A 14,271-nucleotide genomic window follows, 5' to 3' on the forward strand; every position below is an offset into this window, starting at 1 on the left:
AGCTCAGAAAAATAGAGGGCCATGGGCAACTCTGTCATGGACAGGAGCTTGCCTGTCGGTCCAACACCGTGTTGTCCAACTCACCAAGTTGGTCATAAATTGAATCCCCTGACGTAGCTGGGGCACATACTTAAAGCACAAAGTTGGAGGTAAATCGTTCATCAATTTAATGCTTGTTTTCAGCTCACCATATAAATAAAATTATATCTCTCTTCGAATGCAGTCATTATACCAGCTTACATTATTTGAATGGTCAGAGCTTTTCCAGTCGACATATCAATACCGTACGCATAACTGGACCACACATTCCTCAAAACTGAAGCTGCAGATGATGAAATCACGGCTGATCCGATCTGAAATTTCATTCCGTATCCCCCCATGTCCATCCCTGTAACCCACTGTTTATCAGGAATCTCGGCCTTCAACAGAATCAAAGGCTTTGCTTCCACTGGCCATTGAGGAGAAGAGTTCAGAACACCCTCAGTCAACACAGGAACAATACATGTATCTGTCTGAAATTAGAAATTCTGAAAACGGAACGGTGTTTGCTGCACAGATCCCGCATCCTTGCTTTGAAACAGGTGCCGTTGTTCCAGAGATGTTCTTAAACTTTACTTAACCTGTGGAAAATGTCAATCGTGCAAACAAGTAACATTGAAAAACATGGAACATTGAAAACCTGCAGCACAACACAGGGCGTTCGGCCCACAAAGTATTGCCGAATATTTACCCTACCTTAGAAATTACTAGGGTTACCCATAACCCTCGATTTTTCTAAGCTCCATGTACCTATCCAAAAGTCTCTTAAAAGAGCCTATCATATCCACCTCCACCACCGTTGCCGGCAGCCCATTACACCACTCACCACTCTCTGCGTAAAAAAAAACTTACCCCTGACATCTCTTCTTACTGAATCCTAAGCACCTTAAACATGTGCCCTCCTGTGGCAGCCATTTCAGCCCTGAGAAAAAGCCTCTGACTATCCGCACGATCACTGCATCTCACCATCGAATATGACTCTATCAGGTCAACTCTCATCCTCCGTCGCTCCAAGGAGAAAAGGCAGAGTTCACTCAACCTGTTTTGATAAGGTATGCTCCCCAATCCAGGCAACATCCTTGAAAATCTCCTCTTCACCCTTTCTATGGTTTTCACATCCTTCCTATAGTGAGGAGACCAGAACTGAGCACAGGGTCCTATATAGCTGAAACATTACTTCTTGGCTCCTAAATTCATTTCCACGATTGATGAAGACCAATACACATCAAATGCCTTCTTAACCACAGAGTCAACCTGCACAGCAGCTTTGAGCGTCCTATCGACTCGGCCCCAAGATCCCTCTGATCCTCCACAGGGCCAAAAATCATACCATTAATACTATATTCTGCCATCATATTAGACCTACCAAAATGAACTACTTCACGCTTATCTGGATTGAACTCTATCTGCCATTTTTCAGCCCAGTTCTGCATCCTATCAATGTTCTGTTGTAACCTCTGACAGACCTCCACAGTATTCACAACATCGCCAACATTTGTGTCATCAGCAAACTTAATAACCAATTCCTCTACTTCCTCGTCCAGGTCAATTATAAAAATCACGAAGAGTAAGGGTCCCAGAACAGATCACTGAAACGAACCACTGGTCACCGGCCTCCATGCAGAATATGACCCGGCTACAATCACTCTTTGCCGTCTGTAGGAAAGCCAGTTCCGGATCCACAAAGCAATGTCCCATTGTATCCCCTGCCTCCTTACTTTCTCAATAATCCTTGCATGCGGTACCTTATCAAATGCCTTGCTGAAATGCACATACACTATATCTGCAGCTCTTCCTTCATAAATGTGTTTAGTCACAACCTCAAAAAATTCTAACACTGGGAACAGAAAAAGCAAAGCCGCCAGAAGTGGCTCAAAAAACAACTATCTCCTTGATCGCTGATTCAATGCAGAGACAACTTGTTGTTTGGAAATAAAGATCCGAAATAAATATCCGAAGCTGAATTATTCTTAAGTCAATTCCACAAGATTTTCTGAGAGTATAAATACTGGGTACCGTTTCTTACAAATAATCCCGGCCACAACCTCACACGTAACCATGGCAACACACAGAGTGCTGGGAGAACTCAGCAGGATAGCCAGCATTTACTGATGGGCGTAAGCAGTCGATGTTGTGGAAGAGTCCCTTCATCAGGACTGGACTGGAATGGGGAAGAGGGCAGATGATTGACTGATTTGGAAGGTGCGGCTTGTTGTTCTGTGAGACTCGGTGCTCAGGGTCTGTGTGCAAGCATCTGCCTGTCCGTCACATTCCTCAGAACAGGGAGCGGCCGTTCCGCTGAAATCAAATCCAAACCGGTTCGACAAAACACTGTCATTCAAATGTGAAGAAAGTTTAATATTGCATTTAACCCCTTCTTCTACAGGGAAGAGCAGTAGAACCAAAGGCACAATGTAAATAACATTACTGGGCTCTCGAATGTCGACTGTACTATTTTCCATAGATGCTGCCTGGCCTGCAGAGTTCCTCCAGCATTTTGTGCCTGTTGCTCGGATTTCCAGCATTCGCTTTTTCCTCTTGTTTGAGAGAGATCGGTGACGGGTCACTGCCCCGTGGGATATTTCACATCTCACTACCGGGGTGAAAGAATTCTTCTGCTCGGACTCAGTGGAAACTATCCTCGTTTCTCTTAATTGATTTAGACAATAACTGACTCGTTAACATGAACATGTCAGGACTCCCTTCTCCCACGAAATTCACTCCCGACCCCGACCAAAGCCGAGCCTCGCTGTAAACGCTGAATATTTGTGCAGAATCATAGACAACACTTACCTCTGATGTTTAACCGGACGGCGTTCAGTGTGGTCCCGGGAAATCACAGTCTGACTTCCCGGGTGATCGACAATGTTCCTGCACTGCTGTGCTCACCCTGTACGGAGAGTTGAGTCTGAGCTGCTGCTCCCGAGGCCACTCGGCTGTGATGTGTCCGCCGCTCATTACAGATGGACAGGGCCGGGTGAGCCGGGGTAGAGCGGTCACACTAACCCTCACCGGCTCAGGACGGGTCTGACAGCGGGAGGAGGCGGAAGTGGGGTCAATGTAGCAACCCTACAGAGGGAAACAAACAGGCTGCGTTAACCTTTCTGTCCGGGTTTCTGGGTGGATCTCTCCTTTTTCTTTCATACCAACCAGTGGGGCGGAGTTTCTCTGTTTTACACAGCGAGTTCCATGCTACGGATTTGATCCAGTATGGGTTCTGGGCGGGTCTGAGCTGGGCCCCGTGTGTAAACAGAACTGCCCGGCATAGGTACAGTTTCAGTTCAAACGTCCCTTACCTGTTCAGGTACAAGGAGCCGCCTTTATTCTGAAATTAAACCAAACACGTTCGGCTATATATATTCAAACTCAAATGGAATAAAACTGTTCAAAACTAGTCAGGAAGGAAAAGTTAAACTCCAGAAGTTTCGATCAAACAGAAACACACGAGTGGATGCTAGGCCTCCTATTGTGTATTCAGACGATAAGACCATAAGACATAGGAGCAGAATTAGGCCTTTTGGCCCATCAACTCTGCTCCGCCATTTACTCATGGCGATTGAGAGGGAGAGTTCAGATTGCTCACAATCAACAGAAGAACAATCGATGCATTCCTCTGAAATAAGGAACTCTGAAAAGGGAACAGATGTTTACAGTACGGATCCCGCACCTTTGCTTTGAAACAGGCGCCATTGTTCTAGAGCTGATCTTAATCTTTACCTAACCTGTGGAAAATGTAAATCATGCCAGCAGGAAGCAGTTGGAACACAAAAACACCACAGCCAGAAGTGACTTCAAAAACACACAAATATCACCTTGATCGCTGATTTAATGCGCAGACAACTGGTTGTCTGAAATTAACGATCCGAAATAAATATCAGAAGCGGAATTATTCTCAACTTAATTCCGCAAGAATACTGTGTGTAGTTTCTTACAAATAGCCCCGCCCGCCTCCCCACAGGGATCTCTCGAAACCATGGCAACACTCAATACTGGAGGAACTCAGAAGGTCAGGCAGCATCTGAGGATGGGTGTAAACAGGCGACGTTACGGACCGAGTCCCTTCATTCGGACTGGACTGGAAAGGGGAGGAGGGCAGATGATTGACCGATTTGGAAGGTGCGGCTTGTTGTTCTGTGAGACTCGGTGCTCAGGGTCTGCGAGCAAGCGGCTGCCTGTCCGTCACATTCCTCAGAACAGGGAGCGGCCGTTCCGCTGAAATCAAATCCAAACCGGTTCAGCAAAACACTGTCATTCAAATGTGAAGAAAGTTTAACCCTTTCTGCTACAGGGAAGAGCGATAGGACCAATGACGCGATGTAAATTACATTAGCCGGGGTCTCGAAGGTCGACTCTACTCGTTTCCATAGACGCTGCCTGGCCGGCAGAGTTCCTCCAGCACTTTGTGTGTGTTTCTCGGATTTCCATTGTTTACTGAATTTCTCTTGTTTGAGAGAGATCGGCGACGCGTCACTGCCCCGTGGGATATTTCACATCTCACTACCGGGGTGAAAGAAGCCTTCTGCTCGCACTCAGTAGGGGCTGGGGTTGCTGTTCTGTGAGACTCACAGCGCGATTTTCTGTGTGCAAGCTGCTGCCTGTCCGCAGGTCGGATTCTCTGCTGAAACCACACAGACCAGTTCGACACTCCACTTCAACTGCACCAAGTTGGCTTGATATTGTAGTTAATTACTTCTGTTACAGAAAATACAGCAGCAAACACCCGATGGTAGGGAAAAGAAAGTTTCACAGTGTCTGCAAACTGAATAACTACTTGTTACAATTGCTACCAGAGTTCGTGAGATTCCAGCATTTAATTTTACACTAAACTCCCATCATTTATAGTTTTAATATCATATTTTGCGCTTTCATTAAATAAATTGCTCTGTGGCAATCTCTACTGCGACGTCCCGAACAAAAAAAAAACTCTCACGGTCGCTCTTTTATTCTGAGTGGTGACTTTTTATTTTGTGTGTGTGTGTGTGTGTGTCAGTGTGAGTGTGTGTGTGTGTGTGTGTGTGTGTGTGTGTGTGTGTGTGTGTGTGTGTGTGAGAGAGAGAGAGAGAGAGAGAGAGAGAGAGACAGAGAGAGAGAGAGAGAGAGAGACAGAGAGAGAGAGAGACAGAGAGGGAGAGACCGAGAGAGAGAGAGAGAGAGAGAGAGAGAGAGAGAGAGAGAGAGAGAGAGAGAGAAATCGGAGAAGGGACCCGGCCCTGCCCTGTGGGACATTTTGGATATCATTATCCGTGAGCAAGGTTCCTCCGCACCGACTCAGTACAAACCGCCCTAGAAAATGTGTCTGACTGAAGGTGACGACGTCGTTTCTTTTAATGCATTTGGTCAACAACTAGTTCATTGAACTTGTCAGAACTCCCTTCTCCCCTTGTTTTCCCTCACACTCCGAACAACAGCCGAGCCCCGCTGTAAGCGCTCACTGATCTGCAGAATCGGAGACAACATTTACCTCTGATGTTGATACCGGCCGGGGTTTATCGCGGTCCTGGATAGCCGATCATGCATCGAGAACTCAGGTGGTGCTGCTGCTCCCGGGGCGATTCGGTTAGAATGCGTTAGTCGCTCGTTACAGATAGGCAGGTCCGGATGATCCGGGGTAAATGAAGCCGTCTGCAGTTCTGATCCCACACCTCCTCACCAGCCTAGTACAGGTCGGTCAGCGGGAGGAGAGGGGACTAGGACAAATGCAGCAAAAACAGACAGAATTACAGATGCTGTGTGAACGTTCCCTCACCGTCGCAAGAAGTTTCTGTCTGGATTTCCGTGTCGATCGCACTTTTCCAACTCGCTGGGCGGAGCTTCACCGGTTTATTCAGCCAATCCCAGGTTGTGATTTGATCCAGCCAAGTTCAGGCTCCACCCTCCTTGTTAACGCGGCTGTCCGCTGCAGGGCGAATTTCAGCTCAAACACTCCACACCCAGCACAGCTATTTCGAGATAAAATTATTTAAAGCGTTTCAGATTGCGGAGGATTAATGAAGGAGGGGTAGCGTTACTAGTCAGAGAAAATGTCACGGCAGTGCTCCGTCAGGACAAATTGTCGAACCCGACTAATGAGGCATTCCGTGTGGAAATGAGAAGTAAGTAAGGTATGGCCATGGAAATGGGGCGATATTAAAGACAGCCCGACAGTCCCAGGGATTTAGAGGAACACATTTGGAAGATCGTATATTGTTGCAAGAAACTTAAGGTTGTTACACTTGGTGATTTTAACTTTCCACATAATGACTGGGAATCTCATACTCTAAATGGACCAGGTGAGATAGAGTTTGTGAAATGTGTCGAAGAACTTTTCCTTCACCAGTACGCAGAAGTCCCAACAGTAAGCGTGCAATACGGAATCTGCTATGAAGGAATGAGGCAGGGCAGCGGACAGAAATTTGTGCATAGCAACACTTTGCATCCGGTGACCACGATGCCAATAATATGCACCTAAATATGCAGAAGGTTCGGCCTGACCCGTGGGTTGGGATTCTGAATTGGAGAAAGCACAATTTTGATGGTGTCAGAATGGATCTGGCAAATGTGGATTGAGACAGGCCGCTGCTTTTTGGCAAAAGTGTACTTAGAAGGTGTGATGCCTTCAGAAACGAAATTTTTGACTACCAGCTTGCAAGTGCCTGGCAGAATGAAAGGTAAGGATAACATGCGTAGGGACGTTGATATCCAAGAATTATTGAGGCGCCGGTTAAAAGAAGAATGGAGATGAATGGCAGAGAATGGCAAGTTGAAACAAATGAGATTCTTATGGAGTATAGTAAGTGCAAGAGAAAGAAATCCGGGCGTCTAAAAGAAGGCATGAAGTTCCTCTGATAGGCAAGCTGAAGAGAGTTATTGAGAATTCCACAAACATGATCCGAGCAAAAGGATTGCAAGGGATAAAACCGTATCACTGGAAGATCAGAATGATAATCTGATGTAGTCTGATGTAGCGTATTTCAGCGGATTAAGGGATATTTCAGTGTTATGAGAAACTAGCTGGCCAATGTAAATTTGAAAGAGCTGTTGGCAGGGATGTCAGCAGGGCAGCAATGGCGTGAGTTTCTGGAAGAAACGAGGAAGCTGCAGGACATGTGTATTCCAAAAATGAAGAAATGCACCTGTGGCAAAATAGTATAACCGGGGCTGAGAAGGGAAGTCAAAGCTATTGTAAAAACAAAAGAAAGGGCATACAACAAAGCAAAAATTAGCAGGAAGATAGAGGATTGGGAGGTTTTTAAAATCTTACAGAGAGCAACGAATAAAATCTGTAGAACTAAAAAAATATGACAGGGAAGTTACTGACATAGTTAGATCATTGACTGATTGGTAGGAGGCAGAGAGTGGGAATAAAGGGTCCTTTTCTGTTTGGCTGTCAGTGGCCAGTGGTGCTCCGCAGAGGTCAGTGTTGGGAGCATTTCTTTTTCTGCTGCGCATTAATGATTTCGATGGTAGAATTGATGATTTGTCGCCAGGTTTGCAGATGATACAAAGATTGGTAGAGAGGCAGGTAGAGTTCAATAAACAGGTGAGATGCAGAAGGACTTAGGCAGATTGGGAGAATGGGCAAGAAAGTGGCAAATATTCGAAAATGCATGGTCATGCACTTTAGTAGCAGAAATAAAAGTGCGTACTATTTTTGTATAACGGGAAGAAAATCCAGGAATCTTAAATGCAAGTAGACTTGGGATTCCTTGTGCAGAACACCTGGAAGTTTAACGTGCAGGTTGAGTCAGTGGTGATGAAGACAAATGCTATATTTGCATTCATTTCAAGAGGTCTAGAATACAAGAGCAACGATGTGATGCTGAGGCTTGACAAAACACTGATGAGGCCTCCCCTTGAGAATGGTGAACAGTTGGGTCCCTCAGCTTAGAAATGATGTGTTGGTATTGGAGTGGGTCCAGAGGAAGTTCGCATGGACGATTCCAGGAATGAAACAGTTATCACCCAAGGAATGTTTGACGATTCTGGGTCAGTACTCGCTGGAATTCAGAAGGCTGTGGTGGGGGGTGGGGGATCATTGAATCCTTTCGAATGCTGAAAGGCCTGGACGGAGTAGATGTGGAAAGGTGGGAAAGTCTAGGACAAGAAGATGCTCCCTCAGGATAGAGGGTCAGCCTTTCAACACAGATATGCGGAGACATTTCTTTAGCCAAACGGTGAATATGGAACTGCTACATGCAGCTGTGGAGGTAAATTCGTTGGGTGTATTTAAGCCAGAGACTGATAGATTCTTGATTGGACATGGCATCAAAAGTTACGGGGTGACAGCCGTGAAATGGGGTTGAGTAGGAAAAAGAAAAGGATAGCCAGTATGCCTTCTTATAGACTTTTTCGAGGAAGTTACCAGGAAAGTGGATGACGGTAATATACTGGATGTTTCCTACAAGGCCCCGCATGGGAGGCTGATCAAGAAGGTTCAGTCGCTCGGCATTTAGGATGCATTCAGGATTCGGCTTTATAGGGGCCTGCCACAGGGATCGGTGCTTTGTCGTTTGTTTTTTGTCATCTATATCGACGATCTGGAGCCGAATGTGGTTTACTGATGAGCAGGTTCGCGGATAGCACCAAGTTTGGGGCTGTAGTGGACAGTGAGGACGGCATCATCGCTTGCAGAGGATCAATTGTAAAGATGGGCTGAAAAATGGCCGATGGAAATAAATGCAGTAAAGTGCAAGGTTTCGTACTTCTGTCGGACCAACCAGGATATATCTTGCACAGTCAATGGTAGGGCACTGAGGTCTGTGATCCATAATCCCTTAAAAGTTGTGCGACAGGTAGATATGGTCGTAAAGAAAGCCTTTGGCCCGTTGCCATTCATGCATCCACGTATTGAGTAAAGGAGATGGGATATCATGTTGAAGTTGTATAATACGGCGGTGAAGTCTAATTTGGAGTATTGTGTACAGTTTTGGTCACCTACCAACAGGAAAGGTGTAAACAAGGTTGAAGAATTACAGACAAAATGCAAGGATGTTGCCGGGTCTGTGGGACCTCAGTTATAAGGAAAGATTGAGCAGGGTAAGACAGGTTTCCTTAGAAAGTGGAAGATTGAGAAGGATTTGATAAAGCTATACACAATTACAAGGGGCATAGATGGGGTAAATGCAAGCAGGCTTTTCTGTTTGGGTTGGGTAGGGCTACAATCGAGGTAAAATGTGAAAAGTTTATGGGGACCGTGGAGGGAAATATAGAAACATAGAAAACCTACAGCACAATACAGGCCCTTCTTTGGCCCACAATGCTGTGCCGAACATATACTTACTTTAGGTAATTACTCTAGGTAAATCGTCTTCACTCAGCGAGTCGAGACTCCATGTTGAATGAGTCTGCAGCAAAAGTAGTGCGGGCGAGCTTGATTTCAATCGAAGTTTGTACCGATGCATGGATAGTAGGGATATGGAAGGTTATGATCCCGGTGTGGGTCGGTTGGGGTAGGCAGTTCAAATGGTTTCGGTATTGACTAGATGGGCTGAAGGGGCTGTTTCTGTGCTGTCGTTTTACATAACTCTATGTTCCGGGACACGTAATTTCATCCTTTCTTCTAGAAACAAACAAAAACCGGTTCGCCCATGTACGATTCAGGGCTGTTTATGAATATTCATTCATTGCCACCAGCATTAACTGATTATTGTATTTCCATCCGGGAACTACTTGCCACAAGAAACACCTTCGCCCTCGGTTAACCAGGGGTTGTTGATTCTCACTGCGCCTGAAACTTTTGTGAAGTTTGTCTTTCTGAACAGACGCCCATTCAAACTGGCCAGAAATTGTGCCCATGTAGGGAGTGAATGGTTGTTTGGAAATGGGCGATATTGAGGGAGTGACGCACGAACTTGCGATGGGCGTCCTCGCTGTTATTGGAATGGCCGCCGGGGAGGGAGAGACGGAGAAACTGACAATCTTCACCGCAGTTAACCCAGCTGTCAGAGAGGCGATGACGGATTGATGGAAAATTAGAACCAGCCAGGGAGTTGTGTGGTAGGGAAAATGGGAGTCAGGAAGGGAATGATTTCCAATTTAAAAATATTTAAGCGAGTGCAGAGGAAAGCGCTGATGACATTTTCAGACTGACAGGCTATGATCTACGGCAAAGACAGTGAGTGGAGAATACAGAGACTGTGGTAAATGGGAGAGAGGGAGAGGGAGGGAGGGAGAGAGGGAGGGAGGGAGAGAGGGAGAGATGGAGGGAGGGAGAGAGGGAGGGAGGGAGAGAGGGAGGGAGGGAGAGAGGGAGGGAGATAGAGTGGGGATAGAGAGGGGCAGAGAGAGGGGGAGAGGGGAGAGAGGCAGGGAGGAAGAGAGAGAGAGACAGAGGAAAGTGTTGGCAGTGTACGATACGGACATGGGCGTAGGAAACCCCCCTTGTGGCGTAAGGAGCAGGGCAGAGTAGAGGTACATACAATTATGAACGGTACAGATCGGGTTAATGCAAGCAGGCTTTATCCACAGGTTGGGTGTGACTGGCTCTAGAGGACATGGGTTAAGTGTGAGGTGGAAGGTGAAATATTTAATATGAAAATAAGGGGAAACTCCTTCGCTCAGTGGGCGGACAGAGTGGGATCTAATTGAAGTTGGATGTGGGTTTGATTTCCAATAACGAGACACAGATTAACAGAGTCATAGAAAAGTACAACACAGAAACAGTCTGTTCGGCCCATCTATTCTGTGAAAAAAACTGCCTGTTCGCATCGACCTGCCCCGGACCACAGCCGTCCATGCCTCTGTCATCCAACCTTCTCTGAAACGTTGAAAACGGGCTCGCATGAAACAACTGCGGTAGCAGCTCGTTCCACACTCTCACCAACCAGTGAGTGAAAACGTTTCCCCTCACTTTCCTCTTCAGCTTATCAACTTCCATCCGTCGCCCATGACCACTGACTGTCGTCTGGCCCAACCTCGGTAGAAAAAAGAAACACGAGAAAATCTACAGATGTTGGAAGTCAAAGCAACACGCACACAATGCCGCTGGAACTCAACAGGCCAGGCCGCATCTATCCAAAAGAGTAAACGTTTCAGGCTCAGTCCTGATGAACGGTCTCGGCCCGAAACGTCGACAGTTTACACTTGTGTATAGATGCTGCCTGGCCTGCGGAGTTCCTCCAGCAATGTGTCGGTGTGTTGCTCAGTGGAAAAATCCTGTTTGCATTAACCCGATATGTATCCATCAGTATTTATTATGCTTCTGTCAAATACCCTCTACGCTGCAAGAATTAAAATGCCATCCTATCCTTCTTTCCTTAAAACTCAGGTCTTCCAGATCCGACAAGTTCTTTGTAAATTTCTTCTGGACTGCTTCAACTTGATTTATAGCTTTCTTGTCAGTAGATGATCAAACCTGCACACAATACTCCCAGTTAGGCCTCAATGGCGTCTTCTACAACTTCAACATTACATCCTGTCTCTTGTAATCAGCACTTTGATTTATGAAAACCAGCGCCAAACGTTTTCATTTCGACCCCTATATACCTCTGTCGGCAGTGAAATGAATTACAGACTGGTATTGCCAGATCCCTTTGTTCCACCGCACACCCCAGTGAACCGTTCACTGTGGAAGTGTTACCCTGGGTAGTCCTACTGAAATGCAGCACCTCGCACTTGTCTGCGGTAAAATCCATCCACCAGTTGTACGGCTGGTCCAGATCCCGCTGGATTCCAACAGTCTTCCTTGTTGTCCACTGCTCCCCAAATTTTGGAGTCATCCGCAAATGTGCGGATCCAGTTCGCCACATTATCATCTAGATCAATTATAGAGATGTCAAACAACAGCGGACTCGGCACCGCTCTCTTTGGCACTCCGCTAGTCACAGGCCTCGAGTCAGAGAGGTAATTACTCTCTCGCTTTTCCCGCAAAGCTAATACTGAATACAATTTACTACCCCTTATTGAATGCCAAGCCACTGAACTTTATTGACCAGCATCCTATGCGGGACCTTGTCAAATATCTTGATACGGTTCATGCAGACAACATCCATCTCATTGCCTTAATCAACGTTCCTAGTAAATTCTCCTTAAAACGCTATTATAGACATTAGACAGGACCTACAGGGCTCAAGACCGTCCTGACTATCCTTAATGAGCTCCTATCAGTGACATAGATGTGAAACCGGCACCTATCACATAGATGTGATCGGTACCGGCCCGGCACCGATCCGCTAGTCACAGGCCTCCAGTCAGAGAGGCAATCACTCTCACTTCTCCCGCAAAGCTAATACTGAATACAATTTACTACCTCTCATTGAATGCCAAGACACTAATCAGCCCCTTGTCCATTCAAAAACTCATAAACCTGACCACTCAGAATACCGCCCAATATCTTTCCCACTGCTGATGTCAAGCTCCCATCAGGAGAGAGGCTTTCTTAAACATTGGAACAGCATTACACATTACCCATCGACACGATGGTGCAAGTGTCCTAATTCTGATGATTTATAGTATGGTCGTGTTTTTGAGTCAGAGAGAGTAATTTATTCGGCCAGGATGAAAAAGGCAGTGCGGTCTCGATGGGCCAAATTCCCCAAACCCTGCCCTATATCTTTTCGCCTTATTCTCTGTCCTCCAATTTCCCGTTTTCTCTGCCGTCACTAATGGTGATTCAAACATTTCTTCTGGAGCCCGAGCAGTTTCTGTACTTGCCAACCACAAGTTCGGAAGGAACACCTTGGCAGGACCTGAGAGTTTGTCAACCGAATTTGCCTCCAGGCAGCAACATGTCCGCCTCTGTAATAAGTATATGGTCAATGAGCTGCTTCGCCTCACTTCTATATATTCTGTGCAGATTCTGCCTCCGTCTCCCGAGTAAAACTGATAACCCCCACAGTCCCTATAACTATCGGCTTCATGCACTGATGACCATTCTGGATTCCAATTCTGTCCCTCGCAATTCTTCTGCTCTTTCCTTTTCTGTAGAATCCTCTTCGGATTCTAGTTCACATTGTCTCCTTGGCAACCTCCTGTCTTCTTTAACCTTCCTGTTCTTCTGTTAAGTGTTCTCTTGCATCTCCCATACCTCAGACGTACCCCATTTGTGGCTATCTGCCGATACCTGCTAAGCAGCTCCATTTATTTCTTTAATGCCTGCCTGAATATCTCTTGAAAACCAAAGTTCTCTAAACCTGTTATATTTACCTTTGATTCTGACAGGCGCGTACAAGCTTGGTACTCTCAAAATGTCACTTTTGAGGGTCCCCTGTTCGCCAAGTCACCATTGCCTGATAACAGCGTGTCCCAAAGCACAATACTCAAAGCCTTTTTAGATACCATCAAAACTGGCATTTCTCCAATTTATGATCTCAGCCCGCAGGCCAGACCGTTCCTTATCGATATTTCCGTTTAAAATAATGGCATTGTGATCACTGGATGTAAATATTTAGCGTACACAATCTTCTGTCACTCGCCGTGTCTCAGTACCTAATCGGAAATCAAATCTTGCACACTCTGTCGATGGGACTTCCATGTACTGATGAAGGAAACTTTTCTGAACACATTTAACAAACATTACCCAATCTGGGCATTTTGAGCATGGGAGACCCAGACGATGTGTGGAAAGTTAAAATCACCTACTTTCACAGACTTTTGTTTCTTTGAACAGTCTGTGATCTCTGTACAAATGTGTTCCTCGAAATGCCTCAGGCTGTTAGGTGGTCTGTGATATAGCCCCAATAACGTGATCCTACAGTTCTTATTACTCAGTTGTACCTACAACGCCTCACTAGAGGAATTCTCCAGTCTGTTCTGATGGAGCACTACCACGATATTTTCCCTGGCTGGTAACGTGACCACTTCTACATTAACTCCTCTCACTCCGTGGCGTCTAAAACAACGGGACCCTTGAATATATATTTGTCACTCACGCCCCTGTCATAGCCAAGCCTCACCAATGACTACAATATTGTAAATCGTATCGATTCATGTCTTCATCTCATTTGCCTTTCTTCAATAGTTCTTGCATTGAAACATACGCAGAGCAGGACATTAGTCTCAACATGCGTTACCCTTTGATTCCTGACTTTGCCTGAGGGCTTAGCATCTGTTTAAGAAAACTGAATAAGTACGTGGATAGGAGGGCTATGGAGAGCAGGTCAGTGTGAATCAGCAGAATAATAATTTGGCACAGAGACGCTGTAAAATATGGAGTCCGAGAATCGTGTGCGGTGAAATCCGCTATCGGATATGGAGACCAGTGGCGTATGCGTTTAAAATTCCGTCGTATTCCCTCGGTGGATTTGTTCGGTGATT

Source organism: Hypanus sabinus, unplaced genomic scaffold (assembly GCF_030144855.1).
Source record: "Hypanus sabinus isolate sHypSab1 unplaced genomic scaffold, sHypSab1.hap1 scaffold_246, whole genome shotgun sequence".
NCBI lineage: Eukaryota > Metazoa > Chordata > Chondrichthyes > Myliobatiformes > Dasyatidae > Hypanus > Hypanus sabinus.